General features: G+C 40.2%; 1 protein-coding gene across 3 annotated transcripts in view; it reads left to right on the top strand.

Moving 5' to 3' along the window:
* USP18 (ubiquitin specific peptidase 18) overlaps positions 1–14,609 on the top strand; it is a 63,832-nt gene that overhangs the window by 6,878 nt on the left and 42,345 nt on the right. The window contains exon 1 of one of the 3 annotated variants that reach the window (XM_040345361.1): positions 657–771. The exons of 1 other annotated variant lie outside the window; for it this stretch is intronic. The gene's annotated coding sequence lies outside the window, so the exon portion shown is untranslated. Of the gene's footprint in view, positions 1–656; positions 772–14,609 lie in introns of those variants that run through there. One more of the 3 variants, XM_040345360.1, reaches the window with a different exon arrangement.

Raw genomic sequence — 14,609 nt, 5'->3', positions numbered from 1 at the left:
TTTTACAGCGCTTTTCAATTAATTTCAATGGAGAGGGGCGTTTTTGGAGCGTTTTTTTTCAGCGCCCAAAAGCTGCTCCAAAGATGCTGCTTGCAGGACTTTTCTCAACGCTCCGCCAGCGCAACGCCTCAGTGTGAAAGGGTAAGGCGTTTTTACAGCGATTTCAATTCCTTTCAATGGAGAGGGGCGTTTTTGGAGCGTTTTTTTTCAGCGCCCAAAAGCTGCTCCAAAGATGCTGCTTGCAGGACTCAGTGTGAAAGGGTCCATTGAGATGCATGGAGAATAGCACTATTTTTAACGCTAAAACGCTGTAAAAACGCTTCAGTGTGAAAGGGGTCTTAGTCAGCACATTCACTATGACAAACGCATAAAATATTGCGCAAAATAAAACGCATCGCCTTGCATAGGTGCAAACACAGCTTAAAACACAGGACTGTCGCTGAAAACAGCAGACCTTGATAGTTGAGTAGAATTTTGTCTAAGGTAGGGGGGCAAGAAGGGTCAATGGTCAAGGTAAGGCCAACCGGGGTGCAGCCATGGGCACCTAGACTGGCACCGTATTGTCCTCTGAGGAAGCCGGGGGCCCCTCATCTCCTCTGCGCTGAGTTTCATTTTCCTGGAACAGGAGAGAGAAATGAAACTAAGCGAGAGAGATCAGTGAATGTGTGTGAGAGCGTGTGAGCGGGTGTGTTTCTGGAGCTGTATATAAGGAGGAATATGAACTCCACTCCAATACCCACTCTGCAGCCTCCTGACTCCTCTGTGTGATCTGTAAGTATGGAACAATACATACATCTGCATGGAAAGATCTAGACATTGGTCATCATAGCAAACCATACAAGATGCAGCATGATGCTGTTCTCTGTCGGCATGCAAAAAATCTGGAAGGCGACATTGAGTTTATTGATATTGATGCTGATTGCATGAATATGAATGTGTACATTTGGGTATATCCATATCTATATCTACTGTTTTCATGTAGTGTGTGTGTGTATATATCTATATACATCTATCTATCTATCGATATATCTATATACATCTATCTATCTATCGATATATCTATATACATCTATCTATCTATCTATCTATATATCTATATACATCTATCTATCTATCTATATATCTATATACATCTATCTATCTATATATCTATATACATCTATCTATCTATTGATATATCTATATACATCTATCTATCTATCTATCTATCTATCTATCTATCTATCTATATATCTATATACATCTTTCTATCGATCTATCTATATACATCTATCTATCTATATACATCTATCTATCTATTGATATATCTATATACATCTATCTATCTATCTATCTATCTAGATCTATCTATCGATATAGATCTATATATATTAATATATACACATTATATATATTCTAACATAGAAGACACAGCTCTTGCCATTTCCGATTTTTTTTTTTAACCAGTTTGTCTCCGGAGACATTTTTACAATCCATCCATAGGCCCTATTTATTCAGCAATACATTTTGTTATAACATCAGACATAAAATGTTTTTTTTATTTTATTTTTTATTTTTTTATTTAAAGATAAGGAGATGAGGGGGCAATTCCCCCCAGGGAGCCCAGATCGGTAACGCTGACCTGGCAATGGGGATCCTAAACAGTGGATCCTGCCATGTATTGGTGGAATTCATCAGAAAAGCGAAAAAGAGATTCCAGTGAATCCATCTGGACTTATGTTCCTTATCTCGCAACGCAGAGGTCAGATCTTCTATTTGCTCAATGTCCCTCACTCTTGCGAACCATTGGGCTACCGTTGGCGCAGACTGTTGCTTCCAAAGAGGTGGGATGCTGGCCCCGAGCAGTTGCCATTTATTTTGACCCCAAAATAAAGTTCGTAAAATGAAGCATGACAATATTTTCAAATTAAATGTTTATGCAAAATGGAAATTTTGCGCATGCAATTTGTTTAATGATTACAAGTCACAAAAAAAAAAAAATTGAAGAAAATGAGGGAAAACACAAAAAATTCAATACAATAAACAATAAAACAATAAATAAATAAATAAAACAATAAAACAAATAAAGAACAATAAAAAAGGAAAAACGTAATTGGCAAAAGAAAAAAAAGCAAAGGAGAGGAAGGGTTAATGAGCGCTAGATCTGTTTTTGTTTTTTTCCCACAAAGGAGTTGCTGAAGAAACCCTAAAGCGATACACTTTTTTTCTTAGATTTTATGTAAATGTCTTTTTTTCCAATGAATTCTTTAGTAACTCATTCATTCTTATCAGTTTGCATAGGTGTATGCAGCCTTTTGCATTAGAGTGTGCATGCCGAATTTATTACAGTAAAACATGGATGGTGTCAGTAGGGCAGTGGCTGGTGTCAATAGAGCAGTGGACTTGTCAGTAAGGCAAAGGTTGGTGTCAGTAGGGCAGTGAACAGTGTCAGTAGTTTTTTTTATTATTTTTTTACATTGGTGCAGTGAGATTGATTTACTTACAAGTGTACAGCATATTCACTTTGCAAAAAGTGAATTGTCATGTAGCTGAGTGGATGAGATAAAGATGTGCTGACTTCAATCATCCAATCCTGGACAGGCAAAAATCCTTATTTTTTTTCATTTTCCCTGAATATTCTTTGCAAAATTATTTTTGACTTCTCATTTGTTAAAGCGGATGTGCCATGGGAAAAAAATATCCTGTCCAGCGCCGATCGCAGCAGAGGACGAGCGATCGCTCAACTCTCTGCTGCTCCCCCCGCCATCCACGCTGAGGGAACCAGGAAGTGAAGCGCTGCGGCTTCACTGCCCGGTTCCCTACAGCGCATGCGCGAGTCGCGCCGCGCCCGCCGATTGGCTCCCGCTGTGTGCTGGGAGCCGAGTGTTCCCAGCACACAACGGGGGGGGGGGGGACGGGATGTGACGGAATGCCCGTCTTTTGCCCGTGAATGCCGGGCCGGAAGTGGGTGCAAATACCTGTCTTTAGACAGGTATCTGCACCCCCCTCCCCCCTGAAAGGTGTCAAATGTGACACCGGAGGGGGGGAGGGATCCGATCAGCGGGACTCCACTTTAGGGTGGAGAACCGCTTTAAGCGAAGTGAAAATTCACTTTGCAAAGTGAACATTATTTACTCCTTTAGTACATCGACAAGGCTGTGTGGTATCATCACACTGAAGCGGGTCTGAATCCATTTGTAGTGCTCAATAGCCATCCTAGGCTGTGTTGGTTTGATTGCACTGACATTCACTTTCTGCTGATTAAACACGCACTGTTAACCCCTCAGAGCAATATCCATTCAACGATAGGGACGGTTATTGGAAACCTTATGCAGTCGATGCTATTTTGATTTTATCACATTTGTTTGCGGTGATAACAATACCGAGTTCACTCATCAGTATTAGCAATTTTTGTTTGTTTTTTTATCACATTTGGCATCTGATCTTTTGTAGTAGATATCACATTAATTAGTTGTTTTTAGTGCATATGTACATTATTTACATTGTTTATGGTTTGGTCACCTTTTTTCACATACTGCAGCTTTTTACATTTGATTATTAATTGTGTGGTGTAATTTTGGATCTAGTAGCGCTGTAGTTTATATATTATTAACTTTTCAACTAATGATGTCAGTAAAATGCCCAAGGCTGTAATGCTGCACAAAAAAAATCGGTGGCTTTGTGTATCAAAAAAAGGCGAGCTTATCCATTTACTGGTACACAATTTTGGGGCAATTTAGGGCAAATTTTAGGCATTTTGCCAAGGCACCCCAGAAGAACCCAGAAGGCACCCTGGTTGAAAAAGGCTGTTGTGAAACGACCCATTCAGTTTAAAATTTAAACAAAATGCAAAACATTTGTGTTAGATAAAAAAAAACATTATGGCCCAGATTCACAAAAGAGATACGACGGCGCATCTCCAGATCCTCCGTCGTATCTCTGCCTAGCGCCGTCGTATCAATGCGACTGATTCATAGAATCAGTTACGCATAGATATTCAGTAGATCCGACAGGCGTAAGTCTCTTACGCCGTTGGATCTTAACTGCAATTTTTTTTTCCCGCTAGGTGTCGCTTCCGTCGATTTCCCCGTCGAGTATGCAAATTAGCTAGATACACGAATTCACGAACGTACGCGCGGGCGACGCAGTAAAGTTATGACATTTACGTTAGGCTTTTCCCGGCGTAAAGTTGCCCCTGGGTCTATGAGGCGCAGTCAATGTTAGGTATGGGCGTCGTTCCCGCGTCGAAAATTTATAAAATTACGTCGTTTGCGTAAGTCGTCCGTGAATGGTGCTGGACGTAATTTACATCTACGTCAAAACCAATGACGTCCTTGCGACGTCATTTAGAGCAATGCGCGCTGGGATATTTTAGGGACGGCGCATGCGCAGTTCGTTTGGCGCGGGGACGCGCATCATTTAAATGATACACGCCCCCTACCCGCCGAATTTAAATTCCGCTGGGTGATTTACGTTACGCCGCCGCAACTTTACACGCAAGTGCTTTGTGAATAAAGCACTTGCCTGAAAAACTTGCGGCGGCGTAGCGTAAATAAGATACGTTACGCCCGCACAGAGATACGACGATCTCTGTGAATCTGGGCCTATAAATACATTTCCCCCCCTTGTTTAGGCCTGGTTCACACCTATGCGGATTTCAGTTTGCATATTCCAGGTGCAGTTTGCATTTTTAAATACACATTTTTTGATACATTGAAGTCTATGGAACCAAAAAACAGAAAAAAGTCCCTGGGCCCTTTCCATGAAATGCATTATAAGTGGTCACACATGCTCTGTTCTCAGCTGTATAAGAGCTGGGGTGAAGAAAAAGCAGTACACTGATCTTCCCAGTGAAAGGCTGTGCAAGAGGGGGGTGTCGGGACAAGTCTGTTCATTGGAGGAGAGCAGGCTGAGTTCCCAGCATAGCTAGATAACTGACAATGCTGTGCTCTTATGCTTAGTGTGGTCAGTTTCTAATAGGAAAGCAGAGGGACTGGCAGAAATACCAGGGATTTTTCACGAAGGAAGCAATACAAAGAGAACAGGATACTTTTTTATACAAGTACATGGTACAGCAGGGACATATCAGGAATATAAAATGCTGGGTTTACATTTTCTTTAGCGCCTTGTACACACGATGAGAATAACATACCTCAATGAGGATATGAAACAATTTAACTGGTTAAAGAAGGAGAGTAACAATGTACAATATGTCTTCAATTGTGACACGCACACAAGAGACAAATTGGTGCTGACGTTCGTATTTTAGGTGGTTTGAGATATATATAGCGGAGATGGGAGCCCTCTTGGATGCTGGCACACCAAAGCTGGCCATACATGTTACAATCTGACTGTACAGTCTCCTTTAGATCTACCAACTCTGTAGAGCATGATTGCCTGATTTGATACCTGTGCTATAAGAAATAGATAAAAATGTTGTTTTTTTATTTTGAATGTTAGTAACAAAAAAAATTAAATGGATAATGCCAGTTTTAACTTATCCCGGGAATAGTTCACCCCCTTGGCCCAGTTCATGTGTATAGTGTGAGTGCTACAAACTGTGCCTAGGAACAGTTAAGTGTACCGTGCTCTCCTCTTGGAAAAGGTCCCAGTTCACTTGTGATCCGGTATAATTTGCTTCGTTGTGACTGCAAAATTTGCAAACTGTGCCAGAGCTCAAAACTCTCCATAGATGACTGCGCACAGAAGCAAAGATCATTGTGGTCGGGTTGGCAAAGGTGACGATGTAAGTACTGTATGTTACGGGAACACTTGCTTATAGGAAGGAAGTGGGGAAAGGGTACATTAATAGCTAGATTCAGGTAGAGTTAGGCCGGCGTATCAGTAGATACGCCGACCTAACTCAGAATCTGCGCCGACCTATGTTTAAGTGTATTCTCAAACAGAGATACGCTTAAACATATCTAAGATACGACGGCTTGCGCCGTCTTATCTTAGGTTGCAATATTGAGGCTGGCCGCTAGGTGGCGCTTCCATTGCGGTCGGCGTAGAATATGTAAATTAGTAGATACGCCGATTCACGAACGTACGCCCGGCCTACGCAGCACATTTACGCCGTTTACGTAAGAGATAGGCCGCCTAAAGTTAAAGCTGCCCCCTAGGTGGCGTAGCCAATGTTAAAGTATGGCTGCCGTTCCCGCTTCGAAATTCGAAAATTTTACGTCGTTTGCGTAAGTCGTCCGTGAATAGGGATTTACGTTGTTTATGTCCATGTCGAAATCAATAGGCCCGTGCGGCGGACTTAGCCGCAATGCACACTGGGAAATGTAGGCGCCCGGCGCAATGCGCATTTAAAAAAAACGTCAATCACGTCGGGTCAAGCCTCATTACCATAAAACACGCCCCCTCAGACGAATTTGAATTAGGCGCCCTTATGCCCGCCCGCTTTAGGCTACACCGCCGTAACTTAGCAGGCAAGTACTTTGAGAATCAAGTACTTGCCTCGCTAACTTACGGCGGCGTAGCCTAAACGCGCTAAGCTACGCCGCCGCAAAGTTGGGGCAATCTCTCTGAATCTATCTATAAAACTTGGGCACGGTTCAGTTTAACAGTGCCCAGTGTGAGGGCGCCCTTAGGTGGCCGCTGGAGTTCAAGGTCTGCACGCCTGCTGGGTTTTGTGAAGGCTGGAGAGTTGAATGACTAAGGCCCCGTACACACGTCCGAGGAACTCGACGGGCAAAACACATAATTTTACCCGTCGAGTTCCTTGTGAAGCCGCCGAGGATCTCGGCGAGCCTAAATTTCCCATTGAACAACGAGGAAATAGAGAACATGTTCTCTATTTCCTCGGCGAGGTCCTCGTCGGCTTCCTCGGCCGAAAGTGTACACATACCGGGTTTCTCGGCAGAATCCAGCTCCGACCGAGTTTCTGGCTTAATTCTGCCGAGAAACTCGGTCGTGTGTACGGGGCCTAACAGTCTTTTGTATAAATTTTTTTTTTCTCCTATATTTTTATTTAGCATAGCATACTAGCTCATTATGAATTACTTACCTTAGATCGAAGCCCCCGCAGCAGTCCCCCCTCCGGAAGCGACATCTCTCCTGGGGGTTACTTCTGGATATCGTGGCTTCGGCACTGTGATTGGCCGGAGCCGCGATGACGTCACGTGTGGGAGTCGCCGGTAACGGCACACAGACTGAAGCGACAGCACATAGATGCCATTGCTTCAGTTTGCCCAGTGCGCATGTGCCGATGACATTGGCACATGCAGGGGACAGGGGGATATCTCCTAAACCGTGCAAGTTAAGCAGATATCCTGGGTAGCTACAGGTAAGCCTTACTGTAATATAGGCTTACATGTAGCATAAAGTGGTTCTAATGGGTTTACAACCACTTTAAACTTGTTTCTATCTATTAGAGGTTCTGGTGAGCTGCCTCTTAGGCTGCCCACTGATGGTTGTTAGCGAAGTTGGGGACGTACATTCGAATGAGCAGTTTAGAAAACCTTTACTGATCTGTATTGTTCAATTATACAGGTCACCTTACCCCTAGGAAAATCATCTCATAGAGTACAATACTGGGAGTAAAGAACAAGAGCAACTGAAGAAAATGTTTTGAGAGTGCTCATTTCAGATGCCTGCAAAACCAGCAGTGTGGTAGTGGGTAAGACAAATAAATTGTGGATGAAATTACTAGAGGGATTACCATGAACGAGATCCCGATCCCTCTATATAGATCTTTAGGTATCACTAGAGGGATCACCAGCAGGTGGTAGAAGGTCCTGATTTCTCTATATAGATCTTCAGTCATCACTAGAGGGATCATCAGCAGGAGGAAGGAATTTTGGGCCATCAGAACCACAGGTTGTGGATTAAAGGGTCACTAAAGGATTTTATTTTTTTTAGCTAAATAGCTTCCTTTACCTTACTGCAGTCCTGGTTTCATGTCCTCATTGTTCGTTTTTGCTCTGATGTTGCTGTAATTCTGCTCTGTTCTGGACACTTCCTGGTTGTCTGTTTCCTGATCACCACAGTACTGGGAGCTTCTAGTTTAGTTTTCCAAACCATCACTTCTCTATGGCTCTCTATACAGCACAGAGGCAGGATAACATGCAAAAACGAAACTGAAACTACAGTGATTTTTATCTATTTGTAATCGTTTTAAAAAGGAATCAGTTAACTATTATGTCTCCATACCATGTAAACAGTCATTTGAGCAAAACATTTTTTCCTTTACAACTCCTTTAAGTTTTTCATAAATTCCAGATTACTATTGGATTTTTTGGAATGGAAACTGGGCAGATATGTTCCCTTAATGTATTTCCATGCTGAGTTTTAGAATTGACATGCTATCACAATGAGAATATGTCATTGCTGAGGCCGTTGCTGCCCCGTCAGCTGCCTTTTGTCACATTCTGTCTCCAAGCTCCTGAGTGTGTTGGGTGTGGGGTCAGGCAGTTGTGATTGATTTGCACATTTATGTTTGGATTGCACATTATTTATTTTTACAAGTTTAGTTGTGATTTTTTTTTATCCTATTAAGTATGTAACCGTCATGCCGCGTACACACGATTGCAATTTCCGACAACAAATGTTCGATGTGAGCTTTTGGTCAGATATTCCGACTGTGTGTAGGCCCCATCGGACATTTGCTGTCGGAAGTTCCAACAACAAATGTTTGAAAACTGGTTCTCAATTTTTCCGACAACAAAAGTTCTTGTCGGAAATTCCGATCGTCTGTATGCAAATCCAACGCACAAAAATCCTACGCATGCTCGGAATCATTGAACTTAATTTTTCTCCGCTCGTCGTACGTGTTGTACGTGACCGCGTTCTTGACATTTGGAATTTCCGACAACATTTGTGTGACCGTGTGTATACAACACAAGTTTGTGCCAACATTCCGTCTGAAAAAAATCCACGGTTTTGTTGTCGGAATGTCCGATCGTGTGTACGCGGCATCAGACTTGATCTGATCTCTGACCTGTTTATTTTTAGTTTAGGATAGAGTGGAGAGGGGTTAGAACGCCTGTCAGGTTTTTATTGCTGGCTGTGTCCCGGTTGGGGAGATTCGGAAAAAACAAAGCTGCGCCACATTAGATGAACACTGTTGGAATGAAAAAGTCTATATATAGACACTTTTAAATTGAATTAGTCCATAAATAGCAATCTTCAGTATAAAACGATAAATATGGGTCCTCTATTGGATACCCCCATTGAGAACGTCTTTTTGATGACGAAACGCGTCTGGGAGGACGCGCAGTGACATCGCCACGTTGAGGAGGAAGGGCTCCTTGTACTTGCCGGCCGGCATCTTATTCATTACATGCTGATTTTATCGCAATGTTTGTGAGTACATTTCCTCTGTACTTTTAATAAATGTATTTTATCTAACGGAATTACGCTATGGTGCATCCCTTTTCTCATTCTATTATTGGGCATTTTGGAGAGTGTTACACACCGAGTTCCTGAGAGCTGTTTCTCCCCTGGGATCCTGAGAATTAAAGGCCGCGGCTGGGTTATAGCCAAACGCACAGTTTGCTTGCCCTCTGGTAAGCGGCCTGATTTATCGGTGGAGGGATCACTTCAGATATATGGTTTACCTGTCACTGTGGTGGTGTGGCGTAGCTGCATGAGTGTATCCAATAGAGGACCCATATTTATCGTTTTATACTGAAGATTGCTATTTATGGACTAATTCAATTTAAAAGTGTCTATATATAGACTTTTTCATTCCAACAGTGTTCATCTAATGTGGCGCAGCTTTGTTTTTTCCAATTTCTGTCTGTGTATCGCACGCTTGCTGCAGCCTTTTGTTTTTGGTTTTGTTTTTATATACTTTTTTGTGTTTAATTGTGGATTAGCGCAGTTTTTCTGCTTTCTCTTTTTCTCTGGTTGGGGAGATTCGCCCTCTCTGATTGTCCAGTTTACTATTATCACAGAGGGTGAAAATAAATTCCAAATTTTGGACTGTCACCAGAACAGGAAAAAGGGGGAATCTTCAAATGGGGACACTAGTTCTGGTCACAACCAGGGATTCCCTCACTTTGGAGGGATTTCCTCTGACTTCTTCTTGTGGCTATGGGGCAGCAAGTGAAGAAAAATCGTCTCAATTGAGACACAGATCGGAAAAAAAAAAAATACTGACGTGCTATAATTCTCCCCTAAGCTGGCCATACAGTAGGACAAAGGTTCTAAAAACTAAAAATGTTATTGGGTTCCAGGGCTGGACTGGGACAACAATTTGGCCCTGGACTTCATTCAGACTGGCCCACTTTGACAGGTCTCTCACATGGCGACCAGACAACTCCCGCACCCCCCCCCCCCCGGCCACCCAAGCCCCCTCTTCCCCTTCACTAACCACTAGCCGTTCTACTTTATTAGAGTAGAGCGGCTGGTACTGGTACTCTTATAGGCAGTACCAGTAGGGAAGCTAGACATTATTTCACCCGGGGCAAAGAATCAGTTCGGTGCCCCCCCTTATGGGACAAGATTAGGCAGAAATTAAAAACTCCCAGGCCATAGCTGTTGAGTCAGATGTCTGTCCCCTCCCCCATGCTCCTCTAGTCCTCCCCCTGCATCTTTGTTCCCCCCCAGGTGAGCGCTGCGGGGAGGGAGAGGAGGTGAGTGCTGCGGGAAGGGAGAGACAGAGGAGCGGAGGGGGGGCGGTGGTCCGCTGTCACTGAAGCCGGCCCACTGAGCCATCGGCCCACCGGGAAACTCCCTATAGTCCCAATGGCCAGTCCATCCTTGTTGGGTTCAAATCGATGTTCTTTCGACCGCAGTGATAAGAAAATTCAATGGAGCCGGATGGAAACTTTCTCGAACAAACAAATTTCTAATATTGTGTATTATTTATTTTCGGAAAAGTCTATTTGTTCCAAAATCGAATGTTAAAAATAAAATTTTAAAGTACATTTGTCAAGTCATCAAATGTACTGAAAATTGTCGTATGAATATTCGTACCAACACGACAACGCTTCTGGATAAAATGAGAATCACGATTTTTATGCTTAGAATAAAGGTCACGAAAAATTGGGCTAACTTTACGGGTTCGTTTTTTCTTTAAATTCATTAAAGTGTATTTTCTCCCCTAAAAATTGTGTTTGAAAGGCCGCTGCGCAAATACAGTGTGACATAAAATATTGCAACAGCCGCCATTTTATTCTATAGGGTCTCTGCTAAATATATATATATATTATTTGGGGGTTCTATGTAATTTTCTAGCAAAAAATACAGATAAGCAACAAGTGTCAGAAAAGGGCTTAGGCATGAAGGGGTTAAACTGCCCTCATTTGCAGACCGAAACGATTCAATGCTTCTTTTTATCTCAGTGCTGAGCAATGTTGTGATGAACTTTGCCGGTGTTCTGTCAAAATAGCCAACTCGTCGAAATCCCGTCAGCGCGTCACTTCCGGTTACTCTCCAGCATCAATAAATAAAGATTTCGATGACTTGGCTGTTGACACAACAAACAGCGTATACACTACAGTATATGACGATTTGGCTGTTTTGACAGAGTAGTGGTTAAGGAAGAAAAAGTTGTTGCCGCCTGGGAGGCGACCATGTTGTTGGTTAGTAGCAGGCAGACTAACAATGTCCACTTATTATAGCATGCACCGTTGTGTATTTGCTGCCGGTGTTGTGTCAAAACAGCAAAATCGTCCAAATCTACAATTACTAATGCTGGAGAGTGACGTGGTTGGAGATTTCGACGAGTCTGCGTTTTGACAAAACACCGGCTGTAGACATGTGCAGTTTGTTTTGTTACGGATTGAAATTCTGACAAATTTTTGTTTACAATAGTACCGAATTTAAAACGAATCCGAAAAAAAGAGAAAAAAAAATCGGACGAAATTCGTATTCAATTCGAATAGTTTTCAAATACATTTTGAATAGTTTTCGAATTTGAATAGTTTTCCCATTTCCAAAGAGAGTAAAAAAAGAAAAGAAAATAAAGGAATGAAATAGAAAAAAATAGAATAGAAAAGAATAAAACAGAAAATAAAACAATAGAATGGAATGTAAACAAATAGAATAGAATAAAATAGAAAGAATATAACTATCTTCTGAAAGTCGAATTTTGAATAGAATAAATTTAAATTCGAATACATAAGAAAAGAATAGAATAGAAAAAAAAGAATAGAATGGACTATAATAGAAGAGAAAAGAATAGAATAAAAAAAAACGATAGAATAGAATATAACCATTTCCCAAAATTCAAATAGAATCAATTCAAAGTTGAATAGAATAGAAAATAATAGATTAGAAAGAATAGAAAACAACAGAATAGAATAGAAATATAACCATCTTCCGAAATTTAAATAGAATAAATTCAAATTTGATTAGAAAAGAATAGAATAGAATAAACTAGGGCCGAAACAACTAATCGATTAATCAACAACTAATCGATTATGAAATTAATCGATTACAATTTTCATAATCGATTAATCGGCCAGTAACATAATGGGGTTAAAAAAACTAAAATTAGCCCTTTATAGTACAAAAAAGCAAATTGCTACTGTAAATATTACTTTAGTTGCAGCTCTAGAATAAACAAATAGAAAAATAATAGAATTAAAAAAACAATAGAATAGAAGGAATATAACCAATAGAATCAATTTGGATTTGAATAGAATAGAAAATAATAAATTTGAAAAGGAAGCTGGTTATATTCATTCTATTATATTCCATGTTTTTTCTATACTATTCTGTTATTTTCTATTCTATTATTTTCTGTTCTATTCAAATTTAAATTGATTCTATTTGAATTTTGGGAAATGGTTCTATTATTTCTATTTTATTAATTTTTTTAAATTATATTATTTTCTATTCTATTCGTTTCTATTTGAATTTTGGAAGATGGTTATATTCTTTCTATTTTATTCTATTCTATTAATTTCTATTCCATTATTTTCTATTCTTTTATTTTCTGGTATATTCTTTTTTATTATTATATATTTTTCTATTCTATTCCTTTATTTTCTATTCTATTTTATTCTCTTTGGAAAATGGAAAACGATTTGAATTCGAAAACCATTCGAAATTGATTTGAAAACTATTTGAATTCCAAAAATTTGAATACAAATAAACAAAACTAATTCTGAAAACAAACAAATTAGACCAAATAAATTTATGTAAATAACGAATCGAAACAAAACAAATTTTTTCGTTCTGCACATGTCTATTGGCTGTCTTTATTTTTTTCTTCTTTGACAGCTCGGAGACCGACTGCTCTTTTATATTATTTTCTATTTTATTATATTTTTTTTTCTATCCTATTTCTTTATTTTCTATTCTATTATTTATTCTCTTTGAAGAATTAAAAACTATTCGAATTCTGAAAATTCTAATCGATTCAAATACAAATAAACAAAATTAATTCCGAAAACGAATTAAAGGGATTAAACAAATTTAACTAAAGAAATTTATGTAAATAACGAATGGAAACTAAATGAAACAAAACAATTTTATTTCGTTCTGCACATGTCTAACCGGCTGTCTATTTTTTATTTATTTTTTTCTCGTCTTTTTTTTTTTTCTTTGACAGCTCTGAGTAGAAAACAGCTCTGCGCTTGTTACATGAATCGTGGAAATGCCGGATTAAGATCGTTAGGGGGGTTGAATCGGGATTGTGATTTTTTTTAACGATTAATCGTGCAGCTCTATTGTACTTTCAGGCCCCTTTCACACTGGGGCGTTATTGAGCGTTATTCAATCGTTTTTCAAGTGTTATTCAAGCGTTTTTCAAGCGTTATTCAATTGTTTTTCGAGCGTTATTCAATCGTTTTTCAAGCGTTATTCAATCGTTTTTCGAGCGTTATTCAAGCGTTATTTGAGCGTTTTCGAGCGTTATTCAACCGTTTTTCAAGCGTTATTCGAGCATTTTTCAAGCGTTATTCAATCGTTTTTCAAGCGTTATTCGAGCGTTTTTCAAGCGTTATTCAATTGTTTTTCGAGCGTTATTCAAGCGTTATTTGAGCGTTTTTCGAGCGTTATTCAATCGTTTTTCGAGCGTTATTCGAGCGAAGCCTCATCTGCAATTCCAATGTGCTGGTAAAGCACTGCTAAGACCCTAACGTTTTAGGGCGTTTTTTGCAGTACCTCAGTGTGAAAGGGTAAGGCGTTTTTACAGCGCTTTCAATGGAGAGGGGTGTTTTTGGAGCGTTTTTTTTTAGCGCCCAAAAGCTGCTCCAAAGAAGCTGCTTGCTGGACTTTTCTCAACGCCCCGCCAGTGCAACGCCTCAGTCTGAAAGGGTAAGGCGTTTTTACAGTGCTTTCAATTCATTTCAATGGAGGGGCGTTTTTGGAGCTTTTTTTTCAGCGCCCAAAAGCTGCTCCAAAGATGCTGCTTGCAAAACTCAGTGTGAAAGGGTCCATTAAGATGCATGGAGAGCGTTTTATGAGCGTTTTAATAGCGCTATTTTTAAAGCTAAAACGCTGTAAAAACGCTTCAGTGTGAAAGGGGTCTAACCTGACATTCACTGCAGGTGAATCTTCATGGTGCATGTGGTTTTCAATGTTAGTGATTCATTGATTCACCACCAGTGAATGTCTGGACAACATCACCTTCACTGCTTTCTAAATTTACCCTTTATATTTACATCCTAATTTTCCAGGAAGAAATGTTCCTTTGTTAATCTATTAGGCGAGGCAGCATGACACAGAGA

This window comes from Rana temporaria, chromosome 3, assembly GCF_905171775.1.
Source record: "Rana temporaria chromosome 3, aRanTem1.1, whole genome shotgun sequence".
NCBI lineage: Eukaryota > Metazoa > Chordata > Amphibia > Anura > Ranidae > Rana > Rana temporaria.
Note: the sequence above shows the minus strand (reverse complement) of the source record. Positions and strands in the feature narration are given on the sequence as shown.